Genomic DNA, 17,791 nt, shown 5'->3' with positions numbered 1-17,791 from the left:
GTTCGGCCGCCATGTAGAGTTACTCAATCAGGCAAAGTGTAAAGAGAGAAGGAGAGATAGAGCATAAGCGAGAGAGGAAGGGTGCCTTCAAGTAACGGTGACACGATTGTGTAGGACATTGCTAGAGCAATTGTTGTTATTGCTGCTCCTGCAGTCTTAAAGCATTGCAATAGTGCTGCAGACGCTCGTTTTTTTCTACTTTTTTACCGTTGCCTTGCAAGTTTTTTTTGTTTTTGGGTCACCTTTACTTGTGCGCGACCAACAATGCTGCCACTTAAAGATTCTGAAAAGTTGTTGCCACTTTAATGTTGGCAATTTTTATAAATATTTTTATTTTTTGCCCTCTTTCATTTTTGTTTTTCTTCCTCACTCACACACTTCCCTTTCTCTTTGCCACATTGACGGCTTAAAGTTTAGCTATTACTCGGTTGCAGCTGTTGTCGTTGTCGTCGTTGTTCGTGCCTCAAACTGGGTTAACTTTTGTATTCTGATTGGCTGTCTCGCAGCTTATGCTGGCTCGCGGCAGTTGCCATAGCGCTTTGGCTGATGTCTTTTTCATTGTTTTTGTTTTGTAGTTGACATTATGTGTCCAACATCCGTGCGGTTTATTGAAAAGTGATAGTGTTTATTTTGAACAACAACAACAACAAGCAGAGAAAAAAATTAAAATTATCGCAGACAAAACACTTTAAATTATTATTATTATGAAAAAATTGCCGTCTGCTGGCCGGAATGACTGCCCGACAGCTATTCAATTCTGCCACATGCTTCGTAAGTGACCAGTCATTTACTTGTTGCATATAATAGTGTATACATATGTACAAACATACATATATATGTATGTACTTATATAATAGGAGAATAGCGTTGGAAATCGAAGGTAGGAAAACATGTAATTTATTGATGTTCGCTGCCCTCTCACCTCTCTGTCGCTCGTGCTTGCTCATATCGGCGTCAGAGTTGATGTAAATTAAGCTGCAGCTTCGATAAACTTTGAACTTTAAAATTCAATAAGCCATAGAATTGCAATGAAAATTATATTTACAGGTTGGCTGCCAGTTGAAAAACTCCTTTCATAAATTAATTTTTTTTTATTGACAGGCTTAAATATAAACTAATGTACTAAACGCAGCTTTAATTGAGATAATTACAGATATTAATAAAGTAATTTACAATAAAGCGATAATGCCTGAGAACTATAGAGTTACAGCTATATAAATCTATTACGAATTTTGAATTATTTAATGAAATATTATGAAAATTAGTTTGGCACATAATTGAAATATATAGCGAAGTTGGTAACTCCTACCTTAAAACAGAGGTGTAGTTTAGATAGAGTCTGTCCATCGTTGTCTTGGGATCATATATCTTCAGAGCATTGAATATTCGGGTTGTTGACAAATGTTAGAAGAAAACGTTAACAAAACAACTAAACTTTGCCAATATTTTTGATTGTGAGATTTTCTAGCATTATCCAAATTTAAAAGATTTTGCTCTTTGTTGGATTTAGTCAGAATCTCGATAGGAGGTTTGACGGATACATCGAGCGACAACCGATATTGAAACAACTTATTTAATAGTAATTATTAGCACTGATCTCAAATATACGCGATTTTTTAGAGTTAGACCTATACAACACAGCAGAAACCAATTATGTAGTAGAATCTCAATAGATTTTGTTTATTAAACATTTTGACTTCATGAAAGGGAGGTTAAGTGATACACTCTTCTCTTTTTTTTCAGATATCACACATAAGCGGTATAAAGACAACAGGAAGCTCCAAAATCTTTCTATTAAGTATTTGGGGACTAGGGGAAGTATTAAACCCATGTTGGCATCACAACATATTATTTAAAAAAAAAATTGATATCCGACATTTATTAAGACACCTTGCAGATTCACCGATATTTTCGGTAAAAAAGTCAACCATAGACTCTGAGGTATTAGTATCTGGAGACTCGATAATTTATTGTCCGACTTCGACCATTTTTGGACATGAAATCGACCTTAAACATATTTAGCGTGCAATGTTTTATTTTGATAAATTTATTCGTGTTTGATTTGTATATTGTTAAGTGAAAGAATGTGGTGAAATTTTAAATTGCTTCATAAGAGCAGTAGACGTGGTTGTAGCCCATTTTTGAAACGATACATAAGAAAGCCAAAATATTGGTATGCACGAAATTTGGTGGAAATGGTTAAGTAGTACCTGCCAATAAAGTCGTTCCGTATCAACTAAGGTGTAAATTTTAATTATTCTACCGCACCTACTTATTAAGTTATCGCGCTTTAAATAGTTTTCAACATGTCCGTTATATTGGGAGTGGGCGTGGCTATTCTCTGATTTCAACTATTTTTACAGTGTTGAAAGAAACGTCAGAAAGTCTTGATAATAATATCAGATATAACCAAGACTGTTTATACCGACATTATTTCAGCGCAGCAAATCCTTATGCCCCACTAAGTACTCCTCATTGAAAATTTAAATATTACTGCTCTGAGATACAAAATACTACAGTTATTAAAATACAAAAGAGATTTGTTGCCTACTCAAAGTACATCAGCATATTAAACAAATGATCAAAGTTTATCTATAGCGCACTTTTAAGCTTATGGATTACGGTGATAGTTAGGCTTAAAGATAAAGTAAAACCTTACGCTCGCTGACGTCTAAACGACTACATTACGTATACGCACTAAAGCACCCTGCGGCAAAGTAATCTAAATATACGTAAGCATAATAACAGCGCCGTGGGCCAGGTACAAGTATATAAGAAATAATACAAGACAGGTAATGACAACAAAAATAAACACACGAAAGCTTCAAGACACCTTCAAAAAGCTCACCGCTCTAGTTTTGCTGCTTTCGCATAGCAACGCTGGTGCTTGCGGGACGTAGTTGTGGGCGTTTAAACGGTACATTTGTTATAGTTGTTTATGTGCACTGCTGGCTGGTGACTAAAAGCAACACGGCGATAATAGTTTCGAGTTGACCAGCTGTGGGCGATTGCGTGGTCAAATTAACACATGGGGATGTAGCTCAGATGGTAGAGCGCTCGCTTAGCATGTGAGAGGTACGGGGATCGATGCCCCGCATCTCCAATTACGATTGTTATTTTTTTCTTCTGCTCTTCTTTCTACTTTTTTGTCTTTTATTGGTTAACAAATAACTGTTTGCTTAAAAGTGTTTCAGCTTACCTGCAATGAGAGAGAGTCAAAAAAAAAAAATTAGTAAAAGTGAAAGTGATGCAAAACAAAAAGATTGAAAAATAAATACCAAATTTTTTTTTCTTGTTTTATACATAAAAATGTATATAGATTACAACTTTTTGTTGTAAAGTTTTTGGTATGCTTATTTGAATATTCTGTTATGCAATCTTAAGAAGAATTAAGACATTTTAAATAACATCCAGCCAATAAACCAAAACAACCCCAAACTTGTCACTGGTTGCTAATTGCAACAACGTTTGATTGACCCCAGAACGCCACAATGAATGCTGAGGATTTCTAGTGTGCCATGCATACATGTATAATTTGTATACACCTACGTTTTATACACCTAACATATTATAGGAATGTATGTATGTATGTATTTATATTTCATATTTTGATTTACATATGTGTGTATATATTTTGTCTGAACTTAAATTGCATTGATTGGACAAAACCATAATTTTCATTACCAAAAAAACATAAGGAGGCTGCTACCTGCTTGATATTTTAAGATCACGAATATTTATAAACGACATTTATCTTTATTTTCATCAATCAGTTTGTATGGCAACTAGAACGAAGATTGTACCGTTGCCTTGAATAATAGTCTATGCCAAATTTAGTGAAGCTACCTTGTCAAATAAAAAAGTTTTCCTTACAAAGCCTTGAGTTCGATCGGTCAGTTTGTATGGCAGCCATGTATATGTCATAGGAGTCCGATCGGAACAATTTATTCGGACATTGTAACGTTGCATTATTTTATTTTTTATATTGTATATACTTTTTTTTCGATATTTTTGTAAATTATAATTTCAATAATATTATTGATATATTTTGTATTGTAATTTCTACTAATTATGATTTTATATTAATTATAAATTCAGTACATGCTTATACATTTTCACTAGTCTGCAAATCTAAATGCAAGCACACCCTTGTTTACATACATATGTATATACATATACTCTGCACAGGCTCCCCACATTTACCTCAGCGCAATTGAAATGCCATTAGTTGGCAATGCAATTAACGGGCTCGAGTTGCACTTCAAAACCACTAAACATGCGAAGAAGCACACACACGCTCTTTCGCTTTGTCGTTGAGTGGTGATAATTAGTTGTAAAATAATAAAATAATTCCCCACAGACCAATGTATGTACACACCACACCTCGCCTTCCCTGCTCCTTCTCCATCACTCTCCCTCTCATCCATTAACCAGCATCTCCAATGGTTTAACATTTGCGAATGGCGACAACAAAACGTCAATAAAAATAATAACAAAAAATAGAAAAACAACAACAACAAAAAACCAATTGCATTTTAAAAGAAAAATTTGTCAGTTTTCGTTGCACCAAAATAATTTGGTTGCTTTTGTGGGCGTTCGTCAGTCGCTCTATCCGTAAATTTAGCCGTTTGACTGACCAGCCGGCTGGCTGTTCAAATAGTCAGCTATGTTAATAGTTAATGTGTTCTTTTATTTTTTGTGTTGTTTTATTTGCTTGTTGTTGTTTATGCGCAAGCCAATTTAATTTTTATTTCCTATTCACTTTTGTGCTTTTGAACTTTATTTGCGTAAACATCGGCGAGTGACGGTGCGGTTCATTGTCATTTTACCGCTTAATTGTGTTTGTTGTTATTATTGTTTTTTGTTGTTATAGTGTGCAGAAAATATTTCATGAAAAAGTGCATTTATTTGGACATTTTATTGAAGGTGATAAAAAGCTGAAATATTGTTGTACTTTTTAGCACCTCCTCAAACCTCACCCACTAATATTGGTTGGGTCGTTTTAATATTTAACAAATTCATTTGCATTGTTGGCAATTCTTCACCTTTTTTGAATTTGAAAAATGATCACAATGAGCGGGGCGACAAAGTGGTGGTGAGGTGAGTAAAAGAGACAGAAAATAATAAAATACAATTTTATTTAACGAGCTGTTGGCTTTTCGAAGTTGTTTTATGTGAATGTATGATTATTAGCAGCGGTTCGTTTATTGCTTTGTCAAATTATTTCAAGTGAATTGCAGAAACTTTTAAGTCAGATGAACTATTAATGAAGAAATTACTCACATTCCCACGAATAAGTGGAGGAATTTGAGAAACCACTGAAATGAGCGAAGTTAGAACCAATGACCCATTCTTAGCTAGTTTCCAATTTAATTTAAGAGAATAAAAAGTAGCAACTTTATTATTCCATCTTTTCATGTTAAAAACCGCTGATGTGAGTGTCAAAAACTAAATTATAAAAGTATTTTGTATACCATATGCCAAAAAATCGCATAAAAACTTAGTACTATGAGCTTATTTAAAGTTTGTATTTATTGATCGCGCATCTGAACCAGTTTCAGATAGAGTGCGGCTGCAAATCTATACTAACATCTTTCAATATATTTTACCAAGCGGCATTTAAAAGGCGCCGAAAATGCTGTCAGACAGACAGTCAGACACCAACATTTTAAAAGGCGGTAGTGATGAGTTGGATCATGTACCTTCAGTGAGTAAATTTCTATCTGAATCCATAGACCAGTGGCTAAGTTGACACGACCTCGGCTACAAACTGTTCACTCTAAACCATAAATCCAATACAAGTATTTATTTGGTTGTTTATAGTCTTAAAAAAAGAAAGACAAACCAAGAACTACCAAAGAACTCACGATTAGAAAATTTACTTAACTTCAGCTTTCAAATGAAAAGCTTCCAAAAGTATATCCAGTTGAAACAACATCTAAGCCACTTCAGTTCTTTCAATCTATTAAAAGTCAACAAAATTTGATCTGCAATAAATTCTCAGCCATAGAAGGATCGCCACTATCATAAAAGGTTGAAGTAAAAACTTCACCGGCTTAGCTTAGATTTGCTACAAACTTTGTAAATTAGATATTTTGTGGTTCAACTGAGCTTAAAGCTCTGCTGAACAGCTTTACTTCGTCAAACTCGCAGAACACTCTCTATCGCCTGTTACAATGGAATCATAGTTATAATTTATGTTTTTATTAAGTTCTATTAAAATTTTTTTATCCTGAACAGAGTACATTAAGTTTGCTACAAGGTTTGTAACACCCAGAGGGAAATTTCAGAAACCCTACAAAATATATATATGTATAAATGACCAGCATGGCGAACAGAGTCGATTTAGCCATGTCCATCTGTCTGTCTGTATATACGTGAAACAGTGTCTCATTTTTGTGTTATCGACCTGAAATTTTGCACATGTCCTTTTCTCCTCAAGAAGCTGTTCATTTTTCGGAATTCCCGATGTCAAACCACTATAGCAAATAGCTGTCATACAAACTGAACGTTCGAGATCAAGGTTTTGTAAAGGGAACTTTTTTATTTTAAAAGATATATTCACGAAATTTGCCATGCACTATTTTCTAGGGCAACGGTACAATTTTCCAAAAAAATTGTTCAGGTCGGACCTTTTATTTCAAAATTATTGGTCCCTCACCCCCTTTATGATGCATATAACTCGTTAGAAATTTATATAATTTATATTTATATTTTTAAGCTACAAACATTAAAAACTTTTAATGCCTAAAAGCTTTCGGCCATAAATCAATGCTAAAAATATTTATTTACGAATTTAGATTTCACAGCTCGCTAAGCAATATTTATTTTTTGTTTTAGTATATCCGGATTCTCAAACAATTTATATTCAACTAAATCAATGGGCTGATCGGAAAAACAAAAAGCCCATAATTTGATTGAGCTATAAAAATATAAGTGATAGCCCAACAAAAAATAATAACGATATGTTACCTAAATATGGGAAATAAATAATAGACACTAATCAGCAATTGTAAATTTGCCAACCAACAACAAACAGCCGAGACCGAGTTCAACTCGTTAGCCAACAAATTAAAGCACTAAATCAATTGGCAACACGAAACGACAGAGAATTGAGTCACATAAATCGGATGACAGAGTTGCTAAATGCCAAATGGTAAATAATATTTACAAAAAAAAAAAACAACAACAGCAACAAAACCAGAAGAGCACAAATAGTAAATGGCCATTGTTTAAATGTGCAAATACAAAATTGTGGGAATCCAAAGCTTGTCGTTGTTTTCAGGTTAAGCCGAACAACAACAGCAAGGATAGTAAAAGGGTTGAGGTGAGTGACTTTTGCATGCATTAAGCCGAAACGTCATAAATTCCGAAAAGGAAAAAATGTCGACCGCTTTGTTATGCAAATCAAATGGAATTGTGGCAAAAAAAAATTTTCAATAGAAATCCAGCAACAAATATTTAATATTAATAGCAGAGAGCATAAGCCCTTCGCAGCAGCGGCAGACGAGCGCTGAATTAATAAAAATCCAAAAACTCTACATTTAAAGATGAAAAGGGTTAGAAGACTTAGTAAACGAGCACCTGTTTTTCTGATTTTGATTTTTTGGTTTTTTTGCTCTTTAAAAGGCTGAATAATAGACTTATAAGTGTTGGAAAAAATTTAACATAAAATAAAAAAAATAATTAAACGGTTTACAAACTATCGTCGTTGATGAAGTGAGTTATGGCGCTAGAGTCAAAGCGCGACGAAACAAAAAGTGAGCTGTTGATAATAGCTCATAAAAATTTGAATAATAATGAATAACATTTAAATAACGGGCTGTTTGACAACTTGTAATTTAAAAGAAATTCTCTAAATATGAACAAATGGCTCATCTTGAATGCCTTGATTGCTGGGCACAAAAAAAAACGCAATTGTTGGGGTTAGCCGAAGACCAGTCGGACTAATGAGAGTTGATTTGAACAATGTTGTTTTTAATAACTGTTGTTCAAATCAACTCTCATTAGGGGGTGCCAATATGTAAGCTAATTGGGATATTTTTTGTAAATTTGCTTTAAAAAACGGTATTTAAAGATACAAACCCATAAAACAAATTATTAAAAATTAATTATAAAAAATAATTGTATTACAAAAACAATATATTATAAATAAAAAAATAAATTATAAAAAACAAATAAATTATAAAAAACAAATAACTTATAAAAAAATTAACTATAAAATTAAAAAAAAATAAATAAAACAATTATTTACTAAAATAAAATAAAAATAATTTTAAAATAAAAAAATCTAGAATATTTTTTTTTGGAATTTTTTTAAAAATCGTATTTTAGAGTTTTGAAATAGGTATATTTTAATTAAACTTTGATAATAAGATTAGGTATACATATATATTAGACACATATACATAGTAGGTTATATTTAAATATATTTAAATGTCAGCCATTAATTTTATTAATTAATTCAAAACAAGAAAAAACGTTAACTAACGAACGAAGCTCTAATATCTTTCACAACTGAAAAAGTTTCCATACAAGAACTTAATTTTGATCGCTCAGTTTATATGGCAGCATTGTGCAATAGTAGTCCAAAATCGGTTCCAGCAAATGAGCATATTTTTGGGTAGAAAAGTACATACACAAAATTTCAGCACGATATCTCAAAAACTGAGGGATTAGTTTGCATATGTGCAGACAGATGGCAGACGGACATGGCTAATCGACTCAGCTCATCATGTTGATCATTTATATATGTAGGGTATTAATATATTATGTTCCTGCACAGATTGCTAGGATAATTAACAAAAAAAATTCAGTAACGAAATGTTTGAAATAAAATTATTCGATTACTTCTAATTTTTTTTTTGTAATTTCTTCACAATTTACTCATTACTTGCTTTTTCACCATTATCAACGCGATTTTGATTGCCGCACATTTTTGCCTTGACCAAGTGCATTTCGTCACACCCTAGTATCTAAGTAAGCATGTATGTATGTAAAACCGCATAGACAGCCGCTAGTACGAGTAGGAACAGGCATTTCATGAATAACTCGAAGTTATTTTGCACACAAACAAACGCAAACATGTCTACAACAACCACTAACAATCTGCATAATATAGACATGTGTATGTATATTTATAGCATTGTTTGCCAACAAAATTTATGTGTTTAAAGTTTTGACTTTGAATTTGGATTAGTTGTGGCAGCGTGCATTTCCGTCAGCGGCGCCGGTGAATGCGTTATGCGGAAGCCACCGCGCGTTGCCACTTAAATCAACCACTAAATACTAATAGCGCTCATAGAAAGCCGACAGCGCTTTACTTGTAGCTGCATAATGCATAAAAGTAATTATAACGATTGAAACATGCGCCAGAGGCTGTATAATATTTTTAATCACACTTTATATATACTTACATAAACATTATAATATTTGTGTGGAAACACGCCATATTTCATGTAAAATAAAATAATTATACGAAATTTGAAATTTTTGTAATGTAAGTTTGTGCGATAAAATTTCTGGTTTTCCGTACATTACATATTTTACTGAATAAATTGTTTACTAAAAAATTATTTGAGCTGCGCTACATTATCCTTTACAAATTTGAAAAATTACGATTTTAAACTGAAAACAAGTAAGGAAGTGCTAAGTTCGGGTGCAACCGAACATTTTCTAAGCTCGCAAGGTGAAGTGATATATGATTTTCTTCTTTTTCTATATATTTTAATTAAAAGTAGGAAGTATTGCATTCAGTATTTATAATCACAGGCAAGAAGATACATACACTATTATTAAAAAGACACTATTTCTGAATTTCATTAGAATTTGCAACATAATAACCCATAGGTGCGATATAAAGTCTAGCGGAAGTTCGAAAATATTTATATTTGGTATATGGGGGCTAACCCGATTTTACATAGCCACTTGGGCATGTTGTCATCACAAAAATATTCTCTCCGAATTTTAATACTAGAACTCATCGATGGACCGATATGCACTATGATACAAGTAACCGTTTGATGAACAAAACTATTATACTCTATGCAACATGTTAAAAGTAAAGTATAAAAATCAGTGTAATTTTACAAAAAAAATTAAGCACTGAGAACAAAGCTTTACAGGTCTTTTGGTTTTCCGGACTTCTATCCCTAAGAAAATTATTGCTGAATAACGCGCTAAAGGCTTTACTGTTTGAATACATCTTTTCATAGTTCCGCCTGTTTTAAATATTATTTATATAATCAGGAATTTATTACAAATGTTAATTAATGTGAAAAAAAACCACGAACAATTTTGATGTACCAGTAAAAACAGCAAAAAAGAAAGAAAATTACAACATAATATATTCATATTACTATTTTTCAATTGAAAGCCGTCGGGTGCCATCATAATGATAACCGTTTGATGAGTTGTCGTGGCAACAGTCTGTGAGCCACTCGACCAATCAACTCCATCGTATGGCAACTACATACTTGTAGAGCAAAGAGTACTAATAAACAGACATATGCACATACATATCGACATAAAAGGAAGTTGACATTGAATTGACAGTGCACACTATTTATGCGAAAAAATAAATATACAAGTTTTCTACAAGTTTTAATGTTTCTTTCTACAAATGTAAAGACGACATTATATATTATTGACCATATCGTAACTACATATGTACATACCTATTTCGAATAAAAATAATTCTAATGTGACCTTTCACTAGTTAACAGCGAAGCTTTTCAAGATATGTATGTATGTATATATATATATATTAGCATGAGTAAAATTAACTTATGTAGGAATGTTTCTGCCTATAAAGGCAATGCATAACGCACAAATGTTGAGGTTAGTCTTAATGAAAGCAATATAGAATTAAAGCTAAAATGTTGTCTACTTATAAAAGAAGTTTTGGACTGGTGACGGAAAAGTTTAATATTTTAATAAGTTTAAAAAAATTTTCGTAGAAAAAAGTTGAATTAAAAGTTTGCTTGAAATTTTGTATTTAAACATTGAAAATGTTGCAGAAGTGCTTCGCGGAGTCTACGAACACAAGTAATTGAGCGACACAAAGCATTCAGTGTAGGTCGTGAATAACTCGAAAACATGCCTCATGCTAGTCGGCAATATACCTCTGTTAACATAGCTTGAAAATCGTCGAGTGGGCATCAAAGAGATAGAAGAGGATCTCAACATCTCGTATGGATCGACTCAACACATTTTGGTTATTGTTTTGGACATGAGGCGTGTCAATGTTAGATTCGTATCAAAATATCGGTATCTTTTGCACAAAACGAAGTTGAGCATAGGTCGCAAAAGAGATTACGCTTAAAACATTATAAATAGAGTTGCCAGCTACCTAAATACTCAAAATGTATTGAGTACCTTGCTTTCTTTCTTATAGTCAAAAACATGATTGTAACGAAAGGAAAACAGATTGAAATGTTTTTATTAGTTTTAAAAAGGGTTGCCACCAAGAGGAAATTATAAAATTAAAATCATCCAGGTTTATTTCTCAAAAGAAATACATATTTATCATTGAAAGAGTGTATTGTTTTTAAAAAATTTAAAAGCCGATTTTTAATCCAAAATTTATCAATTAAAATATGCGCAACGCTGGTCAAAACTCTGTCTGAATTAAATTATATTTTACGAAAGACACAACTATATAGGGTTGCCATAAAATCAAGAATTTTAATGAAGTAGCAGTTTGGGTTCAATAAATAATGTTATAACTGCGTTATTAAATATTTTAGAAAACTTTTTTATTTTTAATTTTTCCAACATAACTTACTGTTAAATAAGTAACATGAAATTATATTTTTTTTTTAAATTAGTATTTATAAATTTTTTTCCATACGCACGTTTCCTTAGGTTGAAAGCAATAATCGATAAATTTAAAACTCCAGCATTAGCTGCTATTTTTATAACAAATCCATCAGCAGATTAACAGTTCAAGGGCTCAACAGTCAATTGATGCTGTTGGGCAACAAATTGGCAGCAAGCACACGAAAACAAAAAAAAAGAAATCAACAAACAACTGCAACAACACATAGCATTTCATTTAAATTGCAACACACCGGAAATGGCGTGACGGCGGTTGCGAGAGAAGAGTGAGCAGCAATTGCCACTTCGGCTCCGCGTGTTCGTACGTTGCCAGCAAATAGCTTTAAAAGGATATTTTCATTTTGTTGCCGCTGAAAAAGAACAACAACATGACAGGCAATATATCTATGTAACTGCAAGCCTCGTGGCATTAACAACAGCAACACCATTACCAACAACAATAACAACAGCGTTGGTCAGCTTAGTTTTTATTGCATGAATGAATGCGCGAATTGACATTTGAGTGCAGCAGAACGTGTGAGTGTTGTTGCGTACCGCATACAGCTTGCCACACACCATCAGCCAACTCTACATTTGTTTTTCCGTCGAAAAAATTTTAAAAGTTTTTTGATGATGATGTGCTTTTGTTTTTGCTTACTTTACAAATGCATTTCAATTTCGGTTTTTCTAACGACTTTTTGCTGCTTTGCTTTTACTTTGTTGTTGTTGGTGCAGAAAAGCGCATTAGTGGCATGTTGCAATGCGAAAGCGAGCAGTTTGCCACTTGACTGTTGATTTTGCTGCTGCTCTTTAACTTTTTGTTGTTATAGTATGTTGCATGCAACATCTACTGTGTTTGCTGTTGCCTCCAATATCTATGGGTTTGTTGTTGTGATTGTTTGTTGTTCTATCGCTGTTCATGTTTTGCAAATATCAGCACCTATAAGTGATTGATGATGATGAGGCTGCCGACACTCGCTGCTGCCGCTGCCGCTGCGGCTGACACGCAATCGTGCCTGCGGAGTAGCGCACACAGGAAGTAATCACAACAAATATCACTTGACTGCTATGTACATAGCGTATTTTGTTGTTGTTGTTGTTGTTGAGTGATGGAATGGCTGCGTTGATAATGTGATTGAATGATTAACTATCGCATGATACGAAATTCAATTTTTTACGTCATGCAACATGTGTTAGGTGTGATTAAAGTTTGAAAATGATTTCGATTTTCAAATTTTTGTTTTCATTTTTTTATCTTATTTTTATAACTTAATATATATTATTTTTATATAATATATTAATCGTGTTGATTAATTTATTTCTATCTTATTTTTTATTTTTGGCTCTTAATACTTGTCCACTTGAAAAATTACATATCTTGTAGACTAAAACTGAAAATTCCAAAAAAAATTTTTTTTTAAGTTTTGAATTTTTTTTATCACAAATACTTTTCTAAATATAACTTGTTTTTTCTTAACTATATATATACATAATATTTTTATTAAATAATATTTTTTGGAATAAAATTTGAATATTTTAAGTTTAAAATTAAATACAATAACATCCGGAATACAACGTTTGAAAAAATATTTTTATTTTTGAAGTTTTAGAACTTTTTTAATCACAAAAACTTTAACACCTTTGTAAATATATCTTTATTTTTTTCTTTGACGTATTATGTACAATTTCTCTCTAAAAAAAATATATTAACCCTTTTTTGTTTGCATAATTTTTAATATTCTTCAACTCAAAAAATTGCGTAACTCCTGGAAAATAACTTTATTTACAGAAAAACAATTTTTATGAGATATTTTAAATTTTTTCCACCAAAAAATGTGTACTTTTCTAAATATAACCTCATTTATTTTTTAACCTGTTAGCAGCTTATATGAAATTTCACCATATATTTTATGTACATATATACATCTACATTACTCTAAACTACATTATATATATTTATATTCATAATGAATGTATACATGTGTAGAAATATGCCAGCTTAATTTTCAATGAAAATCCATTTTGCCGCCCCGACTGCGTTTAGTGACATAACAGCGATTATTTTATCAAGTAAATTTTGAAAATTCCTGCGGTCAACCGCAAGGTTTTTCCTTGACAACACATAATCGCTTTGCCTGTTAATAATGCAATCTATAAGTCGTAGATACATTAGGGTGGAAACAAAAAATGTAAAATAACTTTTAGTGCTAAAAGGAATGTATACATGAATATAATAGATAAAATTGCTTAAAAGCAATTTTTACAAAAAAAAAAGAAAAAATTTTAACAAGTCAGAAAAATATTAAAAAAAAAAAAATTTTTTTTTAAATACTGTTTTAAGCCTGCAAAGAGTGTAGATTGCTATAAAAATTTAATAACCTAAATATATCAGCAGATATGGTTTTCAAAAATATAATGCTGTTTCCTGCCACTTGGTGAGCGGCTGATCTTCCGATTATAACAATGATCCAAAAAATATGGAAAACCAAATGAGTTTCATAAAATATAGTATTTTACCATTACAAATATGACTCACCCTAATGTATTTGTATATTTTATTGTAAATTGTGTATAACAACAGCTTGCGTAATTTGCGAGTTGTTGGAATATATAAAATAGCTCTAAAACTTTGCAGTTTACACATTTTGTGTGCGTATATTTTATCAGGAACTGCCCAGTTCTGTTGACAATTTCATATCAAGTTGCAAACTTTACCGCAAAACATTAGCAAATGCAACAAACAAAGTGACAACAACATCATGAGTGAGAAGTATGTGTGTGCTGAGGTAATCGGCAGCAGCAATGTGAATGCCGGAGTCAAAAATTGGAGACCGAAGTTTCGAGAAAAAGGACGAGTCGAGGTATACCATAATTTTTAATAAAAAAAATATATATTATAACTTGCCACAAGCGATTCGTCCATTTACCTCGTTTAATGACGATAACATCGAAAAATTTAAATAATCAGTACTTAAAAATCGTCATATTTGCATGAGGTATAGAGACGATCTCCACATCCTTATCGACCGACTCAACACGTTTTGGTTAATGCTTAGAGTATGTAGAGAGTCAATGCTATATGCGTACCAAACAACCTGAATCTCGACGTTGTTTTTGCGAAATCGTAAAAGAGATGTTTGACAATGCGCCGTGGTTTTATTGTTATGAAGAAACTGTCCGAAAAAAAGTGAGCCAAAACCGAAAAAACATGCTAAAATCGTTTAAAAATATAGGTGATGCTCATCCTTTTTTTTGATTACCAATGTTTGGTTCACAATGAATTCGTTTTACAGGATCAAACAGTCAGTAAGGAATACTACTTGGTCTTTTGAGATGTCTACGAGAAGTAATTCGTTCTAAACGACCGGATTTGTGAACAGAAAATTCATGGATTTTTTTGCTATTCCAGCATGATTGTGACTGACTTTGTGGTCAAAAACAAAATGAGAATCATAGCTCAGCCCCCGTATTCACCAAAGTTGGTAGTCACAGTTTTTTCTGTTTTTATAACTGAAAAAATCTGTTGTGGAGAATGCGCTATGAGCCCATTGAAGCCATTAAAAACCTTGCGCTGAAGGCCATCCCAGCCGAGGCTTATAAAAAGTGTGAGGAAAGTTGCATGCTTGTATTGGCTCGAATGGTGCCTATTGGTTGGCGATAATAAAGATTAGGATTAAAGTACGTGAAGGACGTGAACTCCTCCACTCCTTTTTTATTAGTCCGGGTCAAAACTGATCAGATGATATCCCCTTTGGCAATGTAATAAGTGATAGTTATACTTTTGAATATTACCAAATATTTTCATCATTTTTAATTTTAGACCCTGAGTTAATTGGCTAAAATGCACGATAATTAAGTCAAAAGCAACTAATTTTAGTGTGTGGTGTCTTCTTGTAAAAAGTTTGTGAAGTCAATATATAATTTTTGTAAAGGTAAACAATTATACTAGGGAATCCAAAAACAGATCAATACTGATAAGATATCAGAATAGATATAGCAGCAATTAATATAAAAAATTGAAAACAATGGCGTTGGAACAAGGTTTAGACGACTATGATTCGCTTCATAAAATGAATACCTAATAAATATTTAGTTGGGTAGTATTACCGCTTAAGGAATTCTAGTCAATGATCTAAAAAAAAATTGAAATGATTATAAAAAATTGAAAACAATGGCGTTGGCACAAGGTTTAGATGACTATGATTCGCTTCATAAAATGAATACCTAATAAATATTTAGTTGGGTAGTATTACCGCTTAAGGAATTCTAGTCAATGATCTTATAATATGATGTAACTACATATGGATTTTAACCAATTTATTTTGAGTAAAGCCGCTAAAGATTACAATAACAAATATAATTTGATCTTCTCTAACGGACATAAATTCAATTTGTGTTGCTCACAACTGCAGGCCGCCATGAAAAACGAAACGAGACGAAGGACTTACGAGTATTTGAGTTAGCATATTGCTGCATCATTTCTCATGCAACCATAAAATATATACTATGTAGATTTACTTGGTGTGTCTACAAAAATGGTAAAATGCTACATCATCGCTCAACCTCAATACATGAGTAATTGTTGCAACGTCTGCGTAACTCAAGGTGTTGCAAGAAGTACGCTCCTTCGCACGCAAGCATATTTATATAATTGCATTTGCATGTCTCTCGGTATGTGTGTGCGTGTATGTTTGTAAAGTAGCCCTTGAGCATTGAAATTGCAACCGCATAATCTCATTGCGTGCACCCTGTTGCTCACTTCCGTTGCAGTCGCTGCATGTAGCTGCTATGGCAACAACATACAAGCGTTCGCCTTGAGCGACAGGCAGCATCTAGAGCTTACACGCAAGCACACATGTACTATATGCGTATATATGTATACAGGTGAAGCATGCATATATACATAGTTGCATGCAACAATATTTGCTACTTGCCACGTCTGCCTGCCTTATTGCATTATGTATTGAAATTGAAAAGTGGAAAATTAATTTCATAATTAAACTGATCGCGTACGAATTGAACTGAGAATTAAGTAAATACAACGCCAACTAAACGAAAAACTAACTGTACAAGTAAACAAGTGTTGCTGCTACAGTCACTGTTGTTGCTGCTGATGCTACTGTTGTTGTTGCTTTTGCTGTTGTGGCGCATAAATAAGTTGCTGAGTGGGATTGTTGGCGATGTCAGGCAGTAGCCGCTGCTGTTATCGTTGTTGTTGTGTTAACACCAGTTACCATGGTTGCCGTTGTTGTTGTTATTGCTAGAGCAACACTATGCGCATATGCAACGTTAGCACCAACGCATGTGGCAGCATGTGTGGCAAGTGTTGCAAGGTTGAAGGTGTGCTTCGTTTGCGTATGCGGACTTGAACGGAAAACAACAACAACCACAACAATAGTTGCAATGCGACCGCAACTACATTGCCAGTAAATTATGCATATGAAGAGGCAACGACTCCACATTGCCACAAAGTGATTTTTTACACGAGTGCAGCATGCAACATATATTTACATATGAATGTATGTAAATATTCACATAGAAACGCACATACATACATACATATAAATGTGTTTAGTTGCCGCACTGTGTGGGAATTTCGAAGCTGCCGCACCATAGTTGCACATATCCGCACATACCATACATACAAATACACATACATATCTATATACTTATGAGTGCATGTAGGAGTCTATGCACAATTGTCTATATGTATGTATATATTTACACACAACATAAATAGTCATGCTCAACCAACATTGCAATCTCACCAAATACGCAATGTTAGCGTTTATGTGGCAAGCATATGTACATACTGTGCGTCTGCAGAAAACTTATTTTGGCCCCACAAATTGTGGCGCCGCCAGCTTAAATCTCTTTACAACTTTGTTGGTATGCGGGTGATGGCTGTTGCAAATATTTTTATGACTTTTGTTCAAAGCTGAAACAGTGCAACTAGTTACAAACTAGTCGTAAT

General features: G+C 33.0%; 1 protein-coding gene and 1 non-coding gene across 4 annotated transcripts in view; one reads left to right on the top strand and one right to left on the bottom strand.

Annotated features, from left to right (window-relative positions):
• nmo (serine/threonine-protein kinase nemo) overlaps positions 1-17,791 on the bottom strand; it is a 245,095-nt gene that overhangs the window by 96,629 nt on the left and 130,675 nt on the right. The gene's annotated exons all lie outside the window — the stretch shown is intronic.
• On the top strand, positions 3,031-3,103 carry TRNAA-AGC (transfer RNA alanine (anticodon AGC)). The gene has a single exon. It is a non-coding gene; the product is annotated as a tRNA-Ala (tRNA).

The sequence above is a fragment of the Bactrocera oleae genome, chromosome 6 (genome assembly GCF_042242935.1).
Source record: "Bactrocera oleae isolate idBacOlea1 chromosome 6, idBacOlea1, whole genome shotgun sequence".
Lineage (NCBI taxonomy): Eukaryota > Metazoa > Arthropoda > Insecta > Diptera > Tephritidae > Bactrocera > Bactrocera oleae.
Note: the sequence above shows the minus strand (reverse complement) of the source record. Positions and strands in the feature narration are given on the sequence as shown.